The sequence below is a fragment of the Bos indicus genome, chromosome 4 (assembly GCF_029378745.1).
Source record: "Bos indicus isolate NIAB-ARS_2022 breed Sahiwal x Tharparkar chromosome 4, NIAB-ARS_B.indTharparkar_mat_pri_1.0, whole genome shotgun sequence".
In the NCBI taxonomy this organism is placed as follows: domain Eukaryota; kingdom Metazoa; phylum Chordata; class Mammalia; order Artiodactyla; family Bovidae; genus Bos; species Bos indicus.
In genome coordinates, this window is record NC_091763.1 from 49,683,675 (window position 1) to 49,708,250 (window position 24,576).

Consider the following 24,576-nt stretch of genomic DNA (forward strand, 5'->3'; position numbering starts at 1 on the left):
GCTCAAAGTAGACAAGTCCTTATGACAAGTGTCGGGAATCCTTTTTATTCCACCATTTATTCCCTGAAGATCTACAGGACAAGTGTTATACACAACACGCATCTCTAGATGTGCGACTTCACTCATTCCCTAGGTCATTTCTCATGGAGACTCTGCATCTGGTTCTTCTCCATCACCTCAGGGGGCATGCGATTCACAAAGGCTCATCTTGACTCCCATGGGAGAAAATCTTTCTGCTTCATTGCCTAGAACTGTTTTCTCTTTTCTTCTTTTTCTGGATCACATTTTTTCACCATGAAGCCCCTTGGCTTAGTTTTTGATTCTCCTTTGTCTCATTGGAAATGTAACTACAAACTCCCTTGGTGAGAATTCCTTCTCTAAACCACAGCTGGGGACCGCTTTCTCAGACATCTTTAGTTTTGCAAGCTGGGCTCCCAGCTTGACATGGGGGCACACACTGGAAGGAAGGTGAATGTCACCCAGCCCATGGGGCCCCCAAAACATCTCCTTTTCAGAGGCACTCAGAGCAACTACCTCTTTCTTCTCTATAGTCCCCTCAGGGAGCACCTTGATGCCCTGGGGCAGCAACTCCCAAATTTCCTCTCAGACTCCAGGAGAGGAAACCAAATCATATTATCTATTTGCTTCATTTTACTCTGTTCATTCAACATTGTCACAGAAGGGAATTTCCTGAATTTCCTTGCTTTTATTATTTTTTTTTTGGTGGAAATGAGAATGGCTGTCTTTCCTCCCCAGGTGTGAGGATGAGAATATCATTAACCTCAAAGGTGACAAAGAAAGCAGTCCTCTGCCCGTGAATGACACAGTGGTCTAGCCCCTCTGCTAACAGGTGCAAAGTGGCCAAGAGCCAACAGCAGCTCGTTGCCCTCACTCTTAGCATCCCCACCAGGCCCCACCGGTGCCTGCTTCCTGCCAGCACCATCTGGCAGGTGCTGGCACTTCCCAGCCTTGCACTGGGCTGGGTAATTGCCTCAAATCATGGGGTGTTTCTCTGAAGCCCTTACCCCCGCCATGAGCACAACTGTCACACAGAAACCACTTAGGAAATAAGTCATTCATCTCCGCAAATGACCCACTCCACAGAGCTGGGCTTGCAGGACTACGGGATGACTTAATCAGAAGTGCGCATCCTCGTGCTGGGCAGGTGCCGTCCACCAGGAACACCTGTGCAGCAGCTGAAAGTGACCTGAGCCAGGCCTCGTAGCAGCCCGAAGAGCTCCTGAACATCACGGCCCGAAAATACACTCTGGCCTCCCCCTGGGCCATCTTTCCCCATTGTGTCACTTGCTGTTTCTAAAACACACCCTATTATTACTACAGTGAATGCTTGTTTTTGTTGTTCTAAGTCGAGTCCGACTCTTTGTGACCCCATGGACTGTAGCCTGCCAGGCTCCTCTGTCCATGAGATTTTCCAAGCAAGAATACTGGAGTGGGTTGCCATTTCCTCTCTAGGGAATCTTCCTGACCCAGGGATTGAACCTGCATCTCCTACATTGCAGGCAGATTCTCTACCACTGAGCCACCTGAGAAGCCCACATTGAATGTTACATACGTGAAAATCTAAAACAGCCTAGCATTTTCTTTTCTACTTCCTGTGTAAAGCTCTCTTTTCATTTATCTGGGAAGATATTTGATGCTGCATTATTTCATTTCTACTTATGCTGAAATTCTCTACAAATGAAATTACGTAGTTTTGATTTTGTTGTTGTTGTTTCATTAAAAAGGTCATCAAAACAACTAAGACTCTTGGGGAAATCACAATGACCTAAGGTCATTAGGTCTCATCCAAACCAGGTTTATCCTACCTTACTTGAAATGGCCCACCAGCTGCAACAAACTGATGTTTCAGAGACATATTCATGCTTCATACTGAATGATACAGAGCTTCACTGTATAGAAATGCCCTACATATGAACAAGCTCTGCTCTGAGAGTGCATTCATAAGTTCAATTTGTTCACAAGTACAACAAAGTTACCCTAGGTACCCAACTAACACAAGTGGCTATATAGTACTGTATTGTAAAAGGTTTATAAATCAAATATTTATTGTATTTAAAGTATGGTACCTTGAAAAGTACAGTAGTACAGTACAATAAGTGGCATCAAGGGGCTGGGACTGAGTGAAAAGGCAAGAAGATTTACTGACCGGAGGAGGGAGATGATGGAGCTGAAGGATCTTTAGTGCAGTTTCACTCTTGCCTGATACTGATGGTGCAGCTTCTGGCTCCTTGCTAGATTCAGTTCTATCTACCCTCTTGAACAACAACGACAAAAAGACAATCCAGGAATGTCTGGGTAGTAGCTCTTGTTCTCTCATCACAGATGACACAGTAGCACTGGATTGGATCCTGAATGGCTGCTACAATCTTTGTGTACTATTCTACGTTTGAGTCCTATGCCTTAAAACCAATAGTGCCTCCTCAAATAAAGAAAACCCCCTTGCCATTTCTTGAGTCATGGATCTCTTCGGCTCTTCAGTTACTTCTTCTTCCTCTTGTCCCTCTTCGTCCTTTCTCGGGTTCTCCAATTCCTGGCACTTCTGAGCAGTACCAGCTGTGTCACTGCAGCTTTTACGCTTGCTTCGGACACCCTGGGCTTGAAATAAAGATACTGTATTCTGTACTCTGTACCGCATACAGCAAAGCTCGCAAAAGCACAACAACTTGTAGAGGATGCACGCGCAGGACAACGCGGGCCAGGCATATGAACTAACTTAGGTGACCGTGCATATGAAGGCATGTTCACATCTTTGAAAGCCTGCAAGTTGAAGGTTTGTATGTAGGCGACTTACTGTAATTGGCACCAGTTAGACAGGAGCTTTATCAGTCTCCTTGGCAACTCACTGCTTCTTACCATCTCCAGAGTAAAGGCTAAAAACAATTACCATTTCTCTGTTCCTGTAACAAACATGCATAATTCACTTTCCATGGGTTGAACTCTTTAATCAGAAATCAGTCTGTTTCCAGTCTGATTCATTGGACCAAATCCTCATTCAGTCTATAGGTTTCTAATTCTACAGGGTTTTAGCGGGAAGAAAACATTTTTCTCTGTCTTCAGGCAAGGCATAATGAAAAAGCAGCAATTTCAATACTTCTCTTCCTTCCAACAGCAGATGGTATTAGGAACAGTACCAGACAGGGAATGCATTTGACCTTACATTTGCCCAAGAGGCACTGAAGTCTCCAGCCCAGAAGCTCCATCAGCTGCTCCCAGGGGCCACGGAGGCACCTGTGTAACCTCCAACTCCCGCTGGTTCCATCTCAGCCTCACCTCCTGAAAGATGCTCAGAGCTGAATAGGCAGCAGCCAAGGCTTGCCCAGGGTTCCAGAGGACTCAGCTGAGTTTAGAAAGTAAACCTGTGTGACAGTACCCAGGGCACACTCACAATCATCCCTTCCCTCACCACCTGTAGAATCCTGTTCCTTTGCCCAGTTCTCTTGGATCTTGCAGGGAACCCTGGAGCTTTGAGATGCAGACTAATGGAAGAGCCCTGACCCAGGCGGAAGGCCTCACCAGCGCCCTTGCCCTTGATGCAGTGGTGATGGTGATCCATCACTTGTAGACGGATCTCAGTGTCCCTCTGAAGACATGGATGATTCCATAGCACAGCTTAGTGGAGATCTATCCTAGTTTGACCCAGTTTAGCAACTAGGTAGAGTTCCCCTAATCTCCCCTCATCACCTCCAAGGAAACAGGTTCACACCTGAACTCAGTTCTACATTCTCCAAATTACACAGCAGAACCTAGCTTCCTTCTGGAAATTCCTCATGTTCAAATGCTCAGGTTTCAAACTGTTCCTTTTGTATAGGTCAGGATCAAACCTGGGTCTCTTGCTTCGCAGGCAGATTCTTTACCACCTGGGCCACCAGGGAAGTCTCTAATAATAATCAACATTTACTTAATACCATTTGCATCAACATGGATGGACCTAGACATGATCATACTAAGTGAAGTGCAAGCCAGACAGAGGAAGACAAATACCATATTATTGCTTATTTGTAGAATCTAAAAGAATGATACAAATGAGCTTTTTTTTTTTTTTTTTTTTACAAAAAACAGAAATAGACCCACATAGAAACAGACATATTTCTATGGACATAGAAAACAAGCTTATGGTTACCAAAGGGGAAAAGCTGGGGAAGGTAAGGATAAATTAGGAGGCTGGGATTAACATATACATACTACTATATATAAAACAAACAAACAATAAGGATCTAGTGTATAGCACAGCAAACTACCCTCAGTATTTTGCAATAAACCATAAAGAAAAATTATATATATATACACACGTATATATAAACAGAATCACTTTGCTGTATACACCAGAAACTAACACAACAAAACAACTACAATTCAAGTAAAAAACTTTTTTAATTATTGAGGATTTCATTACAAATACTTTAAGTTTAACCACATTTTAATATGTGTGACCACTAAACATATATCCTTAAAGGGATACATTTTCATTCCTTAATGCTTTATTATTTCAACTGGAACATTGCATTTAAAGTGTAGGTTATTTGGGTTTTTTGTAAGAGACAGAAAGATCCTAACATTTACATATAATCTCAGACTATGAATAGAGCTCATCAAAGTGGAATACTAATTCCAACCTGGCAGCCCTCTAGCTAGAAATTGTTAATTCACAGCTTGAGGGTAAAATAGGAAAGAACCCATTTATTCACTCTGAGATAAAGCTTCTTCCATGGTATAACAATTTTTTCCCTAGGGTGCTTATTATATTCATACATAGAATCTACTTTAGCAAAAATATTAACCTGGTTTTCCAGAAATATGTACAGATCATTAAATTCCTGCCAATATCATAGAGTTACCCCCAGACTTATGGAACAAAGTAGTGCACATCAGAATTTTTAGAAAATTGAAATTGCATTTAGCCACTTTTGCATTAAGATGCTAAAAAAGTAACATTAATTTACACTGCCTTTCTCCACTTTTTAAATTAGGAATTTTTTCTGTTTACCCTTTGTACTTCTGAAGTATAAACACAGCAGCCTTGCCATAAAAGATAAGAGGATGATTTTGTTTTCAAAAAAGTGTTTTTACACGAATAAAAAAAGCGACATATTAGTCTTTGTAGAATCACCATGAGTGGAATGTAAAATGGAGCTAAAAATAAATGCTAACAGAAAACGAGGAATTTCCCCAAAGACAGGAAAAGAAGCAGTGGATTTTGCAAGAGGGGATCCTGACAAGGGACTGGTCTGCTTATTTATTTATTTAAATTTTATTGAAGTAGAGTTGGTTTGCAATATTGTGTTAATTTCTGCTGTACATTCAGTGAATCAGTTATACATATATATGTAAATATATATATTTTTTCATATTATTTCCACTATGATTTATTGTAGGATATTAAATATAGTTTCCTGTGCTATACAGAAGGACCTTGTTGTTTATCTATCCTATATATACTAGCTTGCATTTGCCAATCCCCAACACCCAGTCCTTCCCTCCCCACCACCCCTCCCCCTTTTATTGTGTGCAGCCTGTTTACTTGTGTGCGGTGCTCTGCAAAGACTATCCAAGAAATCTGTTAATAAGTGAGGGTAAGAATCTAAAGTTGGACTTGTCAACAGCACACAAAGCAACACTGCAATCATGCAGAGATGGCGACCATTGCCTCAGTGGGAGGAAAAAACACTTAACAAGTCCAGGAAGTATTCCATGTCCATGAAATGGACTAGAACAGGCAGCTGCCTGAGGGTGACGGTGGGCCACTATGCCCCACCATCTCTCTGCTTGTTTCAGAGTGAAAAATAAGAAGGGGAAAGAGGAAACACAATGAGTAAGTTTTTCATTTTAAAAAACCTAACCACACTAGCTATCAGACTGTCCTGAGCATGTGAGTAAATTTAGCAAAAATGGTGGCAGGGTGGAGCCTGCTGGTGGCGGCCTGGTGAACTGCAGACATGAATCGGCTCATAATCAGTGATTTAGTACTTGAAACAGTCTAGAGGCATCTTCCTTTACTAGCTTTTAATTTTTTTGGCCATGCAACTCAGCTCGTGGAATCTTAATTTCCTGACCAAGGACTGAACCTGGGCCCTCGGCAGTGAAAGCAGAGTCCCAAGCACTGCCCTGCCACGGCATTCCCTATGACGCTTCTTAATTACACTTTATGCCAGGCACTGCTCTACTGCTTTACAAATGTTAACTTACTTTAATCCTCATAATGACTTTATGAAGTACTATTATTATTCCCCTTTTACAGAAAAGGAAACTGAGGGACACAGTATACGCAACTTGCCTGATGTCACACAGCCAGTAAATGGCAAAACCAGGACTTGAACTCAGGTAGTTTGGTTTCAGAGCAGGGCTGGGATGAGGGTGAGGTGAGTTGAGGCAATGGCTTTCAATGCAAAATTTCAGGGGGTGCCAAAAAACTCAGTAATCAAGATGAATCATATCTTGAAGTAGTATTTGAAAATACAAATTAATGCAAAACATCCACTTAAACAAATACCAAAAGCTGAAGTAAAGACAAGATCAGTATTACTAATTTTCTCCTTTTTGCTTCGGTCTCCAATATGGCTTGGCCAGGTCTGTGTAATTACTGTGGTCTATAACCTCCTCTGTAAACATCTCTCTTCTTTTCACAGCTCTGATTTCAGTTTGTAATTGTACAAATGTACTGTGCTTATTTTTGCGAATGTCCCTCTGCCCTTCAGAAGATGGTAAACTCTCTGAGAGTAGGGGCCTGTGTGTCTTGAATCACTGTTTTATTCCAGATAGGCTGAAGGGAAGAATCTGATGGGGAGGGTAGGAGTGTGCGATGGCGGATGTGGTCTGGATGTTGTCATAAGAAGGAAAGGACATGCCTCTTACAGGTTATACACTCAAACATGACACAATTATGTACCTGAAAGGATAACGAATGCAAAACTAGACCAAATTGTAATGAGTAAATAATACACTTCATTAGGTAAATAATTGAAGGCCTATCTGTCCCAATCATAAGAGAAATTGAGCTGAAAATAAAAGAAACTGGGCTGAAAGCAAATCTGAATTTGTATTAAAATTGAAAATATAACCCAGATACAATTTCATCCCATGGCTACAATATCCAGCCTTTATTACACCACAGCACTTAAGGAGTAAGAAGGAATAAATAAAATTTTGTAGCTGTATAAAAGGGTTGGAATGTGCTGGAAATCTTAGCAAGGTTTCCCGACACAGCAATCAACCATACTCTACTTAATGTGTTTTCTGATTTTACAACTGAAAAGAGACATTGGTTCTTTACTTTGTGCTGGTCAGGATTCAAAATGTTTTAGCAGACACAGCCTCTTTTATTTTCACAACCTATCAAGAGCTTTGCAAATAATAGTCTTTCTTATTTTGAAAGTCTTTCCTTATTCTCATATTGTGGGTACTTGAGGGACTGTCACATGGAAAAATGCAGCAAGATAAGAAAAGCAACAGTTTGAGACTCAAAAATAATTCAATAGGAAAACCAATCGCTTTCCTTTCTGGTACATCCTAGATTCTGAGGTTAGAACCCGACACCAGGTACACACCAAAGAAAACTAGCTGGTGAAGCTCTTGCATAGTCCCTTGGTCAGACAAGACCAAGCACCCCCTTTCTGGAGTCCTCTTCATACAGAGGCTGACATCCTAATAATTCACAGGTAGGCAACAGGTTGCACAATTAAATCTTAAATTTAAAATTGTAATTTATGCTGACTTTCTGTTATTGAGATTTTAAATAGCCAAGTTAGCATTTTAACAGACATGTTTTTAAGATGATGTAAGTGGGGAACTTTCCTAACAGTCCAGTGGTTAAGACTCTGAGCTTCCAGTGCAGAGGGTACAGGTCTGATCCCTGGTTGGGGAACTAAGATCCCACATGCTGTGGGGTTGGGCCCCCGCAAAAAGAAAAATAAACAAATAAAATAGCCTATTAAAAAAAAGATGATATGACCATCTCTAAATACACAAGTAGTAACCATACTAATTCAAAATCATTTTCTCTCCATCCATGCTCGAACCAGCACCACTCACAATGGCCAGAAAGGGGAGCAAGGCAAGTGTCCATCAATGGATGAATGGATAAAGGACCTGCGTATATTTATATAGCATGGAAAATTATTCAGTCCTGAAGAGGAAAGAAGTTATGACAGATGCTGCAACGTGCATGCTGTATGACTCCACTTATACCAGATGCCTAGAGCAGTCAAATTTTGAGAGACAAAGTTGAATGGTGGTTGCTAAGAGCTGGAGGGAGTGGGGGATGGGGAGGTAAGTGTTCAATAGGGACAGAGTCTCAGCTGGGGAAGATACAAAAGTTCTGGCAATAGAGGGTGAGGATGGTTGTACCACAGTGTGAATGTACGTATACCACAAAACTGTACACTTAAAAGTGGTTAAAATGGTAAATTTAACATTATGTTCATTTTACCACAAAAAGATGAAGAAGCTGCCAGTAAGTGTTTTTAAAAATTACACTTTCAAAGAGAACTCTCCTACACTATTGGTGGGACTGTAAATTGGCACAGCTACTATGGAAAACGGTATAGAGGCTCCTCAGAGAACTAAACATAGAGTTACCACATGATTCAGCAATCCCATTGCTGTTCATGTATCCAGGTAAAACTCCAATTCAAAAAGACAAATGCACCTCAGTGTTCACAGGGGCACTATCTGTAATACCTGAGACATGACATGATTATAAGTAGGCCATTGACAGATGGATGGATAAAGAAGAAGTGGTACATATAAAGAATGGAATACTATTCAGTCGTAAAAAAGATAAAACGATGCCATGTGCAGCAACATGGATGGACCTAGAGATTATTATACTATGTGAAGCCAGAGGGAGAAAGACAAACACCATATGTGTCATTTATATATGGAATCTAAAGTATGACACAAATGAACTTATCTACAGGACAGTAACAGATTCACAGATGTAGCGAACAGACCTGTGGTTGCCAGGGGTGACAGGGGGAGGGATGGACGGGAGCCTGGGATTAGCAGGTGCAGACCATTATCTATAGAATGGATAAACAACAGGGTTCTATTGTGTAGCACGGGGAACTATATTCAACATCTTGTGACAATTCATAACGGAAAAGAAAATGAAAAAGAATTTATATGTATAACTGAGTCACTTCCTGTACAGCAGAAAATAACACAAGTTGTAAATCAACCATACCAAAAGAAAAAATTTTAATTACTCTTTGAAAACATAACATAAAACACACATATTAAAAAAACAGAATCCACATATTTTGATTAACAGACAGATACACTAGAATAAAGGTCAAAAGAAAATTCTCCTCCAGAACATGATGAATAACATTATTTCAAGACACACTCTTATACAACCCTCTCCTTTTCTCTTCCATTTAAGAAAATAATATTAGAACCCAAGAAAGTGAGAGGGACATTATCCAAGGGTAACCTGAAATACTCACCTATTTATTTTTTAAGTAATTTACAAACTCTGGTACTTTATTATAGTAAACCACTAGTGAGACACCTCACACGGACCCTCGCACACCAGTGAGCTGAAAACTCCCAGACTGAGGACCCATCAGGCATAAGCCAGCAGGCAAAATTTAGCACACATCCCCATCAATCACCTTAGAGCATTCAGACAGTAGCTGAACTAGTAAAGTGATTGATTTTACCCCCTTGAGTAAGAATTATGGCAAAAAAAGAGAAAGCTAAAAATTTCTTGGTACTAATTTTAAGCATAGGTAATGGAAATCTCATTTACTGTTCTGAATCTATAATTCTGAGCTTATCCATCATCTCAGAGCAGAGGAACATATGAGGATCTAAAATTACTTGAGAAGGCACTGATGCCCTCTTGTGAATATTTTCCTGAAGAGTGAAGTTCACCACCATTTTCTGAAATATGGTGATCACCTTTTATAAAATCCAGTGGGATTCAGAGGGGTATGTTGAATAGAATTCCTTTATTCACATATCAATTTGTGTAAGAGATGAAATCTACATTACCTACCATTAATTCAAATAAAAACAACAGCTACCATTGTTGAAGCAACTATAATTTGCTGAACAAAAATCCTCAAAGCAGGGGTTGGCACAGGCTCATTTACCCAAAAGTTCTGAAAAACAAAAGTTTTGGTGACAAATCTCACACATTTATATACTTTATCCCACTAAGTGTGACTATGCATGTTTACTGCAGAATTACTAAATTGATTACAGAATGCTGCTCCAGACCCTGCTGGGACTGTTATACTAATACAATCTAATCCTTGTATATACACTGTATTATCTTTGAAAAATAAATAAATATTCTTTAAAAATCCTGCACTCTAAAACTCATCTGATTATAAGATTCCAGAAAAGGAATTATGAAATGACATTTCCATTTCACAGATGAAGAAACTGAGACCAGAAATGTGGCAGTATCTTGTCAAAGTCATTCAGTGAGTAAGAGGCAGAGGCCATGAAAGAGGGCTGTCTTGGGAATTCCCTGGCGGTCCAGTGGTTAAGACTCCATGCCCTCACTGTCGAGGGCCTGAGTTTGATACCTGGTCAGGGAACTAAGATCCTATAAGCTGCTTGACTTGGTTAAAAAAAAAAAAAAAAAGGAGAGAGAGAGAGGGTTGCCAGCTTATAATGCCTATGTGCTTTACATTATACCAACAATAAAAACACTTGAACAAAGAACGTAAGGTAAGAGAATAGATACTTGGTGTTCATCTGGGTGTGCTTCTTGGCATAAGTGTAGCATGGCTAAAAATGCTGGATCCTGATTTCTTGAGTGTGATAATGATAGGATCTTCCTCATGATCAATCATAGTTTTTATCAATTTTGTTTTTTGTTCTCGAAAAAGGTGAAAATTTTCAACGTTCACAAATCAAATAGAAACGACTTACGTTTCACAATTGCTGTTTGTTTCATATGCTTCTAAATACTTATATTCTTAAAATGTAAAATACATATACACACACACATATATATATATATACATATATATATAAATACGCAAAATTTTTCTGGAAATTTGGGTGAGTGAGAGATTTGTGACCTCCCCCATAAGGAGACCGATACACCACCATTTTTATGCTTCCTAAAGGAGATGAGTTTTATTTGTAATACAGTAGCAGGATAAGTATGGGCAGAGGGTGGTTTTAAGTGGGGTCATCTATTGAGTCTCTGCTGAGCTTCCATGGGAGATAATATTTCACATGTGTTGCTATAATCTGTTGCTGGAGTAATTAAGTGCATCTTGTGTGACTCCAATGGGACTAGACTCTTGGAAACTTATGTCTGGTTTCCTCTGGACTTTATTCCACGTGCCTTTTCTCTTTGTTAAGTTCTTGTATCCTTTGGCTATAATAAATCATATTCGTATATACAAAAAAATAAATAAAGTGGGGTTATCTGAGCCCCGAGGCAGAAGGGGCACACAGGCAGCTCACATGATCAGCTGCACATTCAACCAGCTTCTGTAATGAGAGCAACAACACTTACTAACACAAACGTAAATCTAGGTGTTTTCAGGAAATTTTTATATCCAAACAAAGTCTGGTTCCTTTCACCAGGCTGAAGGCAATCTGCATAAGGCAGGAAGAGACCAGCACTTCAGAGGTGAGGGAGAAACGAAACATTTAAAGTGTGGTGTAAAGGCCTCTCTTTTCTGCTAAGAATCAGTGGGATGTCCATGAGCCACCACCTAAACACACCCTGCCAGTCCACCCTATTCAGTTTTGCCTAGATTCCCTTATAAAAAGAACTGTTGAAAAGTTACCATATGATCCAGCAAACCCACTCCGGGGTGTATATTTGCACAAAACTCTAATTCAAAAAGATACAAGCACTCCTGTATTGACAGCAGCACTATTTACAATAGCCAAGACCTGGACATATATGTCCATCAACAGATGAATGGACAAAGATGATGTCGTACACACACACACACGCACACACATACACAATGTAATACTACTCAGTCATAAAAAAGAATGAAATAATTTCATTTGCAGCAACATGGATGGATTTAGAGATTATCATACTAAGTGAAGTAGATCAGAGAGAATGACAAATGCTGTATGATATCACTTATATGTGGAACCTAAAATAGGACACAAATGAACCTATCTATGAAACAGACTCACAGAGAATAGACTATGGAGAATAGGCTTGTGGTTGCCAAGGGGGAGAGCAGGTGGGAGAGCGATGGACTGGAAGTCTGGGATTAGCAGACACAAACTATTCTATGTGTGCATGCTAACTCGAGTCAGTAGTGTCCAACTCTTTTCGACCCTATGGACTGTAGCCTGCCAGGCTCCTCTGTCCATGGGATTCTCCAGGCAGGGACACTGGAGTGAGTTGCCATGCCCTCCTCTAGGGGATCTTCCCAACCCAGGGATCGAACCTGTGTCTCTTTTGTCTCCTACATTGGCAGGTGGGTTCTTTACTACGAGGGCCATCTGGGAAGCCCTTTTCTATAGAGAATGGTTTCTATGTAGAGAATGGATAAACAACAAGGGCCTACTGTACAGCACAGGGAACTATTAATATATTCAATATTGTGGGATAAAACATAATGGAAAATAAAAAAATAAAAACAACTACTGAAATCTCAGAATGGTCAGAGTTGGAAAGGAGCACTCTCAGAACAATAAGGAACACACACAACTCTGTCTTTCAACTTAATATTTTTTACTGAACTGTCTCAAAACTTACTAAGAGGCTAACCCAGAGCTCCTACATATAGTATAGTCCCTTTGGTGCTCCTGGAAATAGTTTGACCCTTGTCCATTTTTAACTAGATTGATGGCAATAACACTATCATTGTATTTTGTGTAATAAAATAAAGAATCTGGCGATACAGCTAGCAGCTGTTATAGAAAGGACACAAATGCCACCTTAATATGATTTCATAAATATTTAATAAGCTGTCTTTTAGTCTGGTGTGTCTGCTAACACTAGGTCACAAAAAGATAATAAAATAATGAATTATCTTCCTCAAGAACACAGAGAAAGTAGACAAGGAAGCAATGGGCCTATTAAGCTAAAAGCTCTTAAAATGGAAGAATTAAATATACTTAAAAATTAATTGATGAAAAACCTGTCCTTCTAAAATCCCAAAAGTCTTTAGAAATCGGTTCCTTACTGAAGGAAACAAGTAATTTGCTGCCTGCTCCTTGGCATAATACAATAAATATGATAATAACTTCATGGAACCACTTAAATTATTCTTGATAAATTGCTTTAAGTGATTGCATGTTTCCATTTAAAAATATGTGAAAAACTATAAAAATGCAAATCTACCTTTTCCCCCTTAACCTAATGAAATCCACAAAAGTAAACACTTGAGAAACTTCCTCATGTCTTCAACGATAACACTTGTTTACATATGTATTACATGTGACAATAACATAACAGTACATTTGATAAATGCCTTGATCTTTAATGTTTTCACCATTTCTTCTATCCTTTACATTGTGGGCAATAAAACAAAGAATGACAGGAGTTCTCCAGGAGCTTTGAGTAGAGCAGGGGAGATGTTACAGGAGACTGTACCATAAATAACTGTAATGCAAGGACTAAAGAGATCAATGGGCCAGGAAGGACACTACATCTGTGAAGGTTCAGAGAAAGGCCAGTTACCTTGGGATGGTGAATACAAAGGATGCTGGGCTAGAATATATTTGAATTGGATCTTGGCAGGGATTTGGAAAGATGTTGCTGTGTCTAGCTGGCTACCCAGGGGCTGAGGGTTATTATCTGCCATCAGAAAATGATGCCCAGATCAGAAAGAGCCCCAGTGGCAAATGTGAGATGGGAGGAAGGGTTTCTCTAAAGAACTCAGGAAAGATCATTCTAGAATGGCTGCCTATCTTGGGAGCTGCTCTGCCCACCCTAGCTGTTGTTTTGATAAAGTTGACAGCTTTTTTTCTCAACGTGCAAGAGCTTTCCATTCTTTATTAGGATGAACATGCTTATAGGTTGGTCTCATTAAACATAATTCAATATAAATCAACTGCACCTGATAAAGAGCACATCCTCATTCAACTAGCTATGTATCTTTGGGAAACTCACTCAGTATTTCTGAACCTCTTTTTTTAACACTATAAAAATTATTTATATGTTGGCATTTAGCCAACAGACAATGCTGTGAGACTTCAGGTGTATAGTAAAGTGACCGAGCTACACATGTACATGTATCCATCTTCCCCCAAACTCCCAAAGATGGCAGTTTCGATGAATAAACTAACCTCGACATGATGATGACAGATCTGACAGTGTTTCAGGATTCAGTGTCTGGAAGACTATTGATGGAACACAGTGAGTGGATAAACCTATTTCTAGATTTTATCCTAGAGATTTCTTATAGGAGCTGGAGAACTGGCCCCACAGAGCAGGAATGCTAGGCCCCTGTGGGAAAAACTAAAGTTCCGATGTCACTGCAGTTGCACTTCTTCAACAGATCTGTTACACAAATATCTTAAATAACAAGTAGCCCTGTGTGATGATTTATTTAGTGCTTTGAAGTACTTCTATGAGGTCACCAAGTGTTGGACCCAACTGAGCGACTGCCCACACAGAAAAACAGAACTTTTCCTTAAAGAGTGGATATATACACAAACTTAGTAGTATAACAAGAAGAAAAGATATTACTACCCTGTTTCTAAGGAAATGACCAAAATTAAGATTTTTAATAGAGAAGGTAACTAGGAAATCATTTGTCCCATGGAACATAAAATGGAGGACTTCACTAATGTCTGAGCTAATGGGTTGATACCTGTATGCTTCTCTCTTCTTTTCTTTTCTTTCTCTTTAAAGAAATAAATCTTTTTTATACATTTACTTCTGGACACATGATTACTAGAAAAAAATAACACTGAGATAGTAACCAACCTATTTTTACTAGGAATTTCTGTTTAGCTGGAACTTATTAAGAACAAAGCTACTCTGGCAACTTCATGCCACGAATAACATGAATGCACTTTCAAATTTCAGTATAAAATCAAATGTATTTTCTGTTAAGTTACTATGACAGAAAAGGAGGCCAAAATTTCTAGAAACTTCTATGGGAATTTTTCTATACTAAAGGTTTGGTGGTTTGTTGTCAACTGGCCAAAGTGGCGCATTTACGAAAGAAATGGGTGTTTTTTCTTCTGGTAGAGATAGGAGCTCTGTCAGCTAAAAGCCTTGAGCGTTCTCTCATGGGCTGGTTGCAGAGTGGAGGAGAAAGAGAAGAAAATATTTTAACATGTAAGGATACATTTCTGCTTTTATAACTATACAGATTCCAACATAGGAACAAAAAGTCATCAGCAGTAGTAACAGATTCAATCTTCAAATGCAAATCAGAGTGAAAACCAGTGGTTCGGGACTCCACTGCTCCTCAGGGCCACCTGAGATGATCTGAAGTCTCTCAACACCCAGACTACACTCCCAGTCAGTTATGGCAGAAGCTTAGGGGTAGAACCTGGTACCAGGGTCCCCATGCGCTTCCATCCATTTGGAAGGATGCTGGGGTATCCAGCTGGCCACCCAGGGGCTGAGGGAGGGGTTATTATCTGCCACCAGAAAATGCATGTAAAAGAGCCCCAGTGGCAAATGTGAGGCAGGAGGGAGGGTATCTCTAGAGAATTCAGGAAAGATCATTCTAGAATGGCTGCCCAGCTTGTGGGCTGCTCTGCCCACACTAGCTACTGCTTTGATAAAGTTGGCAGCTTTTTTCTTTCACCATGCAAGGGCTTGATGCAGCCAAGTTTAAGAATAAGTGTTTTTAAATGCTCATCTGTTCCCGACTCTCTAAGTTAAGACTGGCTTTTTGTGATCAATTTAAAGTTGTCTATGACAAATGAACAAAGAACATGACAATATTATAAGGAATTTGGCTTTACTGATTTCATATCACAATTAAGTTTCTGATAAGAGCTAAGTTTTTATGGTAGGTGGGTTGGTTGTAACGTTCCAAATCATCAGCAAAAGATGATCATATGTCTTTTAAAGGACCTAATAGTTGAATCCCTAGTTATTGTGCAAATATGATTTGTCTGCTTTGCAACTGAGCAGAGAGGGGACAATGACACAAATCATTATATTAGGAAGAAAGTGACTGGTGGCCCAATGATGTACGGATCAAGGACTGGAATGGCAGAAAGAATGGAGCGATCCATGCCAGTTCAGCCAAATGGAAAGTGTCATTTGTTGTTAACTTTACAGCATTCCTTTCAGGAAGGAAAAGGACCAGGAGATGGGAACTGAGGGATACATATAAGAAACAGAATAGCTCAATTTGGAAAAAGTAAAAAGAAAAAAGGCAATGCATTTGGAAAAGGAGAATGGACTACTTCTGGGAGGATCGTGCATGTCTGTCTGAGGTTCTTGAGACATGGACTGGTAGCTTCCACCATGGTCTCACTTGACCTTTCCGCAGGGTGTGGCGCTGTTGTTCACTCGCCGCCTCCCTTTCTGAGCTTCCCTCCTTTGGGAGTCACCATGTCCTTCACTTTCTAGCTCTCTGATGACCTTTCCCAGTCCCCTTTAGACTTCTCTTCCTCCATTCATCCTATGTCTCTCATTTCCCGAACTCTATCACGTTTCTTAAAAATCTCTTGTCCCAGAATTCTGCTCCCATGTTTTCCTTTCTCGTCATCCAAAAGTGCAGTGTTTGAATGACCTTTTGGTGCTTGGACGCTAAGCTGGATGTTGTGTGCCATCTGTTATTCGATCTCCTTCTTGCCCCACCTTAAGAAGCCATCAGGTTCAGCTGAATCTCTCTAATTTTCACCTTCTCTAGGTGGTACCACCTACCTGGGTACCCTAAGAGTTATAAATACACCTCCTGCCTCCAGCATCATGACCCTCCAATCCATTCTCCACACAGCTTCCAGAGCATCATTCCAAAATCCTGGTCATGAGACTGCACTGCTTAGCTGCCTAGGGATCTCACGGTCATGTTCAGATGTTCCACTTAGCACAGACAGCCCTTAAGAGCCTACACTAGCTCACCTGACTCGCAGCTTATACTGAACTGCAACTGTTCGTTTCGTGATCTGTCCCCAGCAGGAGCTTTTCACATACACAAACAGGCATCTATCAGAAGCCCACCATCCTTTACAACATTCGTTTCCAAATCTGTTTCTGCTGGGAGCCTGTCAGCGCCTCCCAGGGGAAGGCAGGAAACCCTTGTTCTGCTTTGTGTCTCACGCACTTAGCGTGGCGCCTGGCACATAATTAGCACTCCACTGAATAAGTGAGTGACTGATCAAGGTCCTGCAGTAAAAGGGCTCATTCATCTGTTCACTGAATGGCTGAAGCAGCAACGTGAACATGAGGCTGGGGTGAGACTTTGAGGGAAGAGAGATATGCTCCTAGGAAGAGTCAGGAGTGTCAATGCAACTGACAGATGGTGTTCATTAACCTATTAAATTTATCGGCTTGTCTGGCTCGACCATCTGAGCTTTAAGTCCACCTAATGGCTCTGTTCCTCTGTCTCCTGCCTCAGTTCAGTCATTGGAGACCAGGTCACGTGGTGCCTTCCACATGGCTGCAAAAAATAACCTGCCTCCCACCCTTTGTAGTCACCCCATTACGTTCCTTTAGAGCAACACACTCTATCGCCAATCCTCCCAGGAATAGCTGTTTGCAATGAATTGAAAACTAATATGCATTTATTCACAAATGCCAGCACTGGCTCCATCAGGCGGGACTATCACGGAACATGTGATCACTTTCAATCTGTTTCTAAAAAAGGCTTTACAGTGGGTTTCAAGGTGGACATGTGAGCTGATCAGTTCTTCATCTAGAGAGAGACAACAGATTCCCAGCCTGCTCAGAAAAGACAATGGGTTTCCCAGGGATAACAGAGTAATTGAGAGAAAGGGAGGGATTTACCTGTCATTAGATATCTTCTGAAATGCATGCAGGTCGAAAGTGGTCACAGGGATGGCTTCAGGGAAACTAGTGCCCTGGATGCTTCATAGATAAAACTGTCTAAAAGATTAGGGGGCTGGTTACAAAACTCCCTTGTATATAATCATCACTCATAAATTCCGTCAGGAGTTAGTGATATCATGAGAAGAGCAGAGATGGATTTTTGTCTGTGTGTGCCGGCAGTTCTACCAAAAACTCCATCCAGCTCCTTTAGCACTCTCCACATGGCCGCCCTGGGAAGCTCAATACTCATTCCAATCCTGCTGCAGTGGCCACTCCCATGAAGCTCCCCTTACAGAACTGGCTTCAGAACCAAACTAAAACCCACACAAGTTCTGTTCCTTTTCCAGGCACTCCTTATTCTGTCTGCCCTGCAGCCATCCATCTTCTCAGTCTTGGCCAGTGGCGGGCAGATTGCTTGTTCACCTCCCTTTTCTTCTAAAATCAGGTCTCAAGTGATGAACTGCCACCTCCTCATCCTTGAGAGTTTTCTGATCACTGTGCTGACACGAATATACTACCGAAGGAAAGATGACAAGCTTGGATATGAACCTTTCTCTTCTCCAGACCAGGATTTGAACCTCAAAGCCTGAGGTGAATGGCTTGGACAATGAAAGAGACACTGTATTCATTAGATGGGCACAGATTTCTTTACTGTTCTTCAACCTTGACCAAATGGGGATTGATTCTATTGTCAGCGCAAGCTGGCAAATGATGTGTGCTTGACTGTAGAGATGAATCAGAACTATGCGATAGGATGAAATTGTTTTGGATCTTGCTTGAGGAAGGTATTTTAAGCTTAATAAACAGGATGGAGTTTGATTTTCAAAAAAAAAATAAAATAAAATACAGGTCAGCAACTTTTTCTATAAAAGGTCAGATTATATGAATAAATATTTTCGGTTTTGCAGTCCACAACCCCCCACTCCATTCCAACAACTTAACTCTGGTAAAACTGTGTAAAAGAAGCTATTAGATGATCCTCAACAAACGGGGGAGGCTGAGCTCCAACAAAATGTTATTTCTTATGGACCCCGAAATTGGAATTTCATAAAAGTCGCGTATGTCATGAAAATTGGATCATTTTATTTTTCCAAACATTTTAAAATATAAAACATCTTTAAACTTGCAGGATATACAAAAACGCAAAGGGCTGTTTCATTAGTTACAGATCACGGCTTTAGAGTAATGTTCACCATGCTTACCCCCACAGGTAGAATGATGGTTCTTAATGACATTAGACCATTTCAGGGGTCAAATTCAACCTCAACGGGTGAAAATGATGCTAGAGATTCAGTGAAGTGGTTCCTCTGAGCAGGACAGTACTCACTGAGACAAAGTAACAGGGATAAAACAGGAAGAGTAAAGTAAAAGGGGGAGGAGGGGAAGGAGGAAGAGGAAGAAGTGGAGGAAGAAGGAAAGAAAAAAGATGAGGAGAAGGAAACAGAGAAAAAAAGGAAAGATGGGAGGTGGAAGAGAAAATGTTTCTTGAGTGATTAGTATGTATCAAGTGGAAGTGTTAGTCCCTTAGTCGTGTCTAACTCTTTCTGATTCTATTGACTTCCAAGCCCATCAGTCTCCTCTGTCCATGAGATTCTCAGTCCCTTCTTCAGGGGATCTTTCCAACCCAGGGAACGAACAGGGTCTCCCACACTGCAGGCAGATTCTTTACCATCTGAGCCACTAAGGAAGGCATAACGTATCAAACATTCTTCTAAAGACTTTATGTGCCTTATTTAATACTTCCAAGTCCTGTGAAGTAGACATTACTCCCATTTTACAAATAGCCATTCAGTGGCAAGACGATGCATGATTCAAAATCAGATCTATGTCCCTCCATGGCCCACACTCATTCCACTCCACTGTGGTATCTACAGAATCAAATATGTCATTTTTATCACTTTTAGGCATGTCTTATTTAGTGAGGTTCTAGTACATTGAGGTGTTTTTTGTTTGTTTTTAAATCTTCAGAAATCCCAAGTAAGAAATTTTTGTAGCTACATAAGAGGTTTTTTTTCATTCAAACTCTTTACTAAGTACATTTCCTCAATTTTAAATGCATGTATTAGCAAACCTAGACAGTGCATTAGATAAACCTAGACAGCATATTAAAAAGCAGAGACATCACTTTGCCCACAAAGGTCCATATAGTCAAAGCTATGGTTTTTCCAGTAGTTATGTATGGATGTGAGAGTTGGATCATAATGAAGGCTGAGTGCCAAAGTATTTATGCTTTAGAATTGTGGTGCTGGAGAAGACTCCTGAGAGTCTCTTGGACTGAAAGGACATCAAATCAGTCATCCTTAAAGGAAATCAACCTTGAATATTCATTGGAAGGACTGATGCTGAAGCTCCAATACTTTGGCCACCTGATATGAAGAGCTGACTAATTGAAAAAGACTCTGATCCTGGGAAAGACTGAAGGCAAAAGGAGAAGAGGGCAGCGCAGGATGAGATGGTTAGATAGCATCACCAACTCAATGGATAAGAATTTGAGCAAACTCTGGGAGACAGCGGAGGACAGGGGAGCCTGACCTGCTACAGTCGACAGGATCACAAAGAATCAGACAGGACTTAGTGATTGAACAACAATTAGCAATGGTTACTCAGTAGCACATGGAAAAACATACATCAGTATAGTATTATGAGAACCATAAGTAAGCTAATAGAAATGTGTCTCTAATGCCAGTTTGCATAGATTCAGTAAGAAAAAAATACATTTATTGTATTCCCCTATTTATCTTTAATAGCATGATTTATTGGAGACATGAATCCTTTCTCAGTTTAGTAGGCAATTTAAACTACATTAGAATCTGTCCACTCTCTAAATGATTGTCAGGATCAACTAGCCATCAGCAGGAGCCAGGGAGAGTTCTCTATGAGTCTTTCCAAGAACAGTTGGGAAAATGTTTCCCCTTACCATAAAGATACCATATAACTCACCATATGGGCCATCACTACTGATTTTGATAAAAATATAACTTGCCTTCTTTGGGAGGAGAAGGCTTATGATTTAGACCTTGGGTCTCTGTTATTGCTTGTAATGGTTTTTCTCCATTTCTATTGTGGAGGGAGACAATATGAGAGGTGGTGAAGGTCAGCCTGCTTGGAATGAAATCCCAGGACACTGAGGGGCCTTCCTGAAGAAGACACACCCAACCTCCGTGTCCCCTGCCTCTTGTTTGCAGAAAAGCTTTGGCCTCCTTGTCCCTTCCCTGAGTTGCAAAGAGTAAATTTAATCAGAGAAGTGAGAAAATGGAGAAACAGAGGACAATAGTCAAGCAAAACAAATTAATAACAGTTTAGCCATGAATAAAGTCAAGGAACTTTATTTCCTCCTTAAGGGCCATAGATAACACTCCGAGGAGTTGCATCTTTGGGTTGTTTTGCAGACACTTAAAACCCCTATCAAGTGGGAGAAGCTGACTACATGAAGGTCATAAACAGCTGGAGCCCGTGGATTGATAATGCTAACCCCTGTGAATCGCTGTTACCTGCCCATGTTAGGTGATAACATTTTATGGCTGGACAGTCTCTGCAGATACCAGGCACCAGGTTCCAACTGCATACATTCACACATGCATGAAGACACATACATTTCCCATGTGTAAATGTTCAATCACTTGCCATGATCTCTGAATCAACTAAGCATGTGTCCAGCATGCCCACCATGCCTGCAATTATGACACCACATAAGCCAGTTGTTAAACTGCACCAATTGCAGAATTTGTACTTGAGCTGATCAGGCACCCTGCAATGCCCGCTCCTAACCTCCCTTTTTAAACCCCTTCTCTGAAAACCACTGAGGAATTTGGGGTTTTGAGTATAAGCTGCCTGTTATCCTTGCTTGGCCCCATGTTGGACTCCTTACAATAACTGCTATATTTCCTTCACCATAATGCTGTGTCGGGAGATTGGCTTTGCTGTGTGTCTGGCAAGTTCAGTTTGGTAACAGGAATAGCACCTGCAGTGAATTGGGCCAGGACTTCTCTGAGACAAAAGTTATCTAGGACTTAGGGTGGTTACAGGACATAACCTTCTGTTTGAAATAAAAATGCATAATTACCACTGGAAATATTGGAATAGTACACTTAAAGCTTCTCTGGTGGCTCAGAGGTTAAAGCGTCCACCTGCAATGCGGGAGACCTGGGTTCAATCCCTGGGTCGGGAAGATCCCCTGGATAAGGGAATGGCAACCCACTCCAGTATTCTTGCCTGGAGAATGCCATGTACAGAGGAGCCTGGTGGGCTACAGCGCACAGGGTTGCAAAGAGTTGGACACAACTGAGCGACTTCATGTCACTTCACTTCACAATTAAAGACATTTGGCTTTCCACTTAAAATTATACATATACTGCCAACAATAAACAGAAAAAGTACAGATTCTCAACCTCTCAGTGCAGTTATTTAGGTACCTGACAGATGTTTGTAGAGTCTTCGTCTGACTTATCTTTGTTTCTCCTCTTAGGACTAGCAGTGTCAGTCAGGGCCAAGCACATAGCGGGCACTCAAGAAATGACTGCTGAATTAAACTGCATCAACAGCTAAGTCACAGAAATTAAGACTTCAGAGTCTTACCTGGGAATTCCTCACTAGCAGGGATTTTGACCTATTGTAGTAAAATTATTTTAACTCAGTGGTTCTCTAAGTGTGGTCTCCAGACCAGCAGCATGAGCTGGGATCTGGTTAGAAAAGGAAGTTCTCGTGACTAACCCACAGCCTCACTGGGCCAGAAGCTCTAAAGGTGGGAAGAATCAGTATAGCAATAAACCCTTGGTGATGCTGATGCAAACTGAAGTTTGAGAACCAATGTAATTTAAACTAAACTAAACTAAAATAAAAATGGTATTTTGGAGCTCCTTCTTTCCTGAAAGGAAGCCCAGGAAGAGGAAGAGATGTATTTCCCATATAGGGGGCAAATCTATGGTGTTAATAAACATAAGGTCTTCCCTGGTGGCTCAGCAGGTAAAGAATCCAGTTGCAACGAAGGAGACACAAGAGACGTGGGTTGAATTCCTGGCTCAGGAAGATCCCCTTGAGAAGGAAAAGGCAACCCACTCCAGTATTCCTGTCTGAGAAATCCCATGGACCAAGAAGCTTGGTGGGTACAATTCATGGGGTCACAAAGAGTCAGACACGACTGAGCACATGGTACAATACACATAAACTTGGAAGGTTCCAGGTAACAGGTAGGCTTGTACATTAACCTTGTCAAATTTTGAAGACTCCATTTCATCCCAAAGTCTCAAAGGTCAACATTCAAAGGTCACTTAGCCACAAACCACCAAACTTCTCTGTCCTAAATGAAAATACTACCACTTTGTTTAACTCACTCTTCTGCAGCTTTCTGTCAGCACAGCACCCTTCCTATCTGATCCCAAAGCCGAAAATCATCTCTCTCAAACATTTAAAAAGAAATCAATTATGTCCTTAAAAAGTCGAATCAGCAACCATCAGTACAGGATAGAGCAGGGTCAACAAAAGAGAACAAAGCAGGCATTTCGACTCTTTGTGATGACAACTGTCTAAACATTTCTGATGGATTTTGTGTGGCAATGTTTTCCTGAATGGCATCTTCCAGAAGTTAAACAATAAAGAATTAAAGTCAAAACTTGAACAACACTAATCAAAGAAAATGAACTGTAATCGTTTCGAGGAAGCTGAATTGCATCAACATTTGAGTATCCATTATTCCTTTCATCATTTCAGCATTGTACGCTATCATTATCTATTCTTTCAGGGTTCTGAAAAGGCTTTAGAATCTGCTGATTGTCAGTCACTAGCTACCGGATGCCACAAAGCTCTGCAATACTACTGGACCATGGCAAATGTAAAAAAGATAGTTAACTACTGCAAATAGCACTTCTGTTGCCAGATAAATGGCATTACAAAGCTGGACTTATTGTGCACATCTGGGCACTTTCTGAAAGCAATCTGTACATGAGCATGAACAAAACCGCCTGGGATTAGCCACATTTCCAATGGATCCACAGAGAAAACTGGCAGATTCAGGATCAAGTTGCTCAGCTGTTGGCAGATGAAATACACAAGATCAAAAGAAAAGAGCTGTGTTTCTGGGCAACCCCCTCTTCCATATATCTCTAATCTAACACCAAATTAATTGGTGTACATGAGTGTTTTGAGTTAAACTTGCCATGGAAATATTTTATTATCTCCTACATTTACTTTGGATAAATATTATTTAATTTGACTCCCTTCTCAGTAATTAAAAATGCATTATCTCAAGGGAAAATAGAATTAGTTTCATTATACAAATTATTTTTGAATTAAATATAGCCAGATAGCAAGCAAATGCTCAGAAGTCATAAGCCTGATGATACATAATTAGAAAATCAGAAATTAATACAATTTAATGATTGGCATAACAATGTAGAGAAAGATAAGTTGATTTCAGATAGTTTATTTCTCAAATGTGCCTTTATTGATAGTTAAACATGGGTCACAAAAACTGGTTAGTGACAGTATCAATAGTGTTTTGGTTAAAAAAATTTTTTTAAGATTTTATTTTTTAGAGCAGTTTTAGGTTAAAAACAAAACTGACAGGAACGTACAGAGATTTCCCATGTATTCTCTGCCCCCACACATGTATAGCCTCCCCTGTTATCAACACCCCTCCCCACCAAAGATGGTAC

General features: G+C 40.4%; 1 protein-coding gene across 25 annotated transcripts in view; it reads right to left on the reverse strand.

Annotated features, from left to right (window-relative positions):
* Nucleotides 1-24,576, reverse strand: part of NRCAM (neuronal cell adhesion molecule) — a 317,222-nt gene that overhangs the window by 114,728 nt on the left and 177,918 nt on the right. Inside the window, exon 4 of one of the 25 annotated variants that reach the window (XM_070787758.1) lies at nucleotides 10,016-10,121. The exons of the other annotated variants lie outside the window; for them this stretch is intronic. The gene's annotated coding sequence lies outside the window, so the exon portion shown is untranslated. The remainder of the gene's footprint in view (nucleotides 1-10,015; nucleotides 10,122-24,576) is intronic. 25 annotated transcript variants of the gene reach the window in all.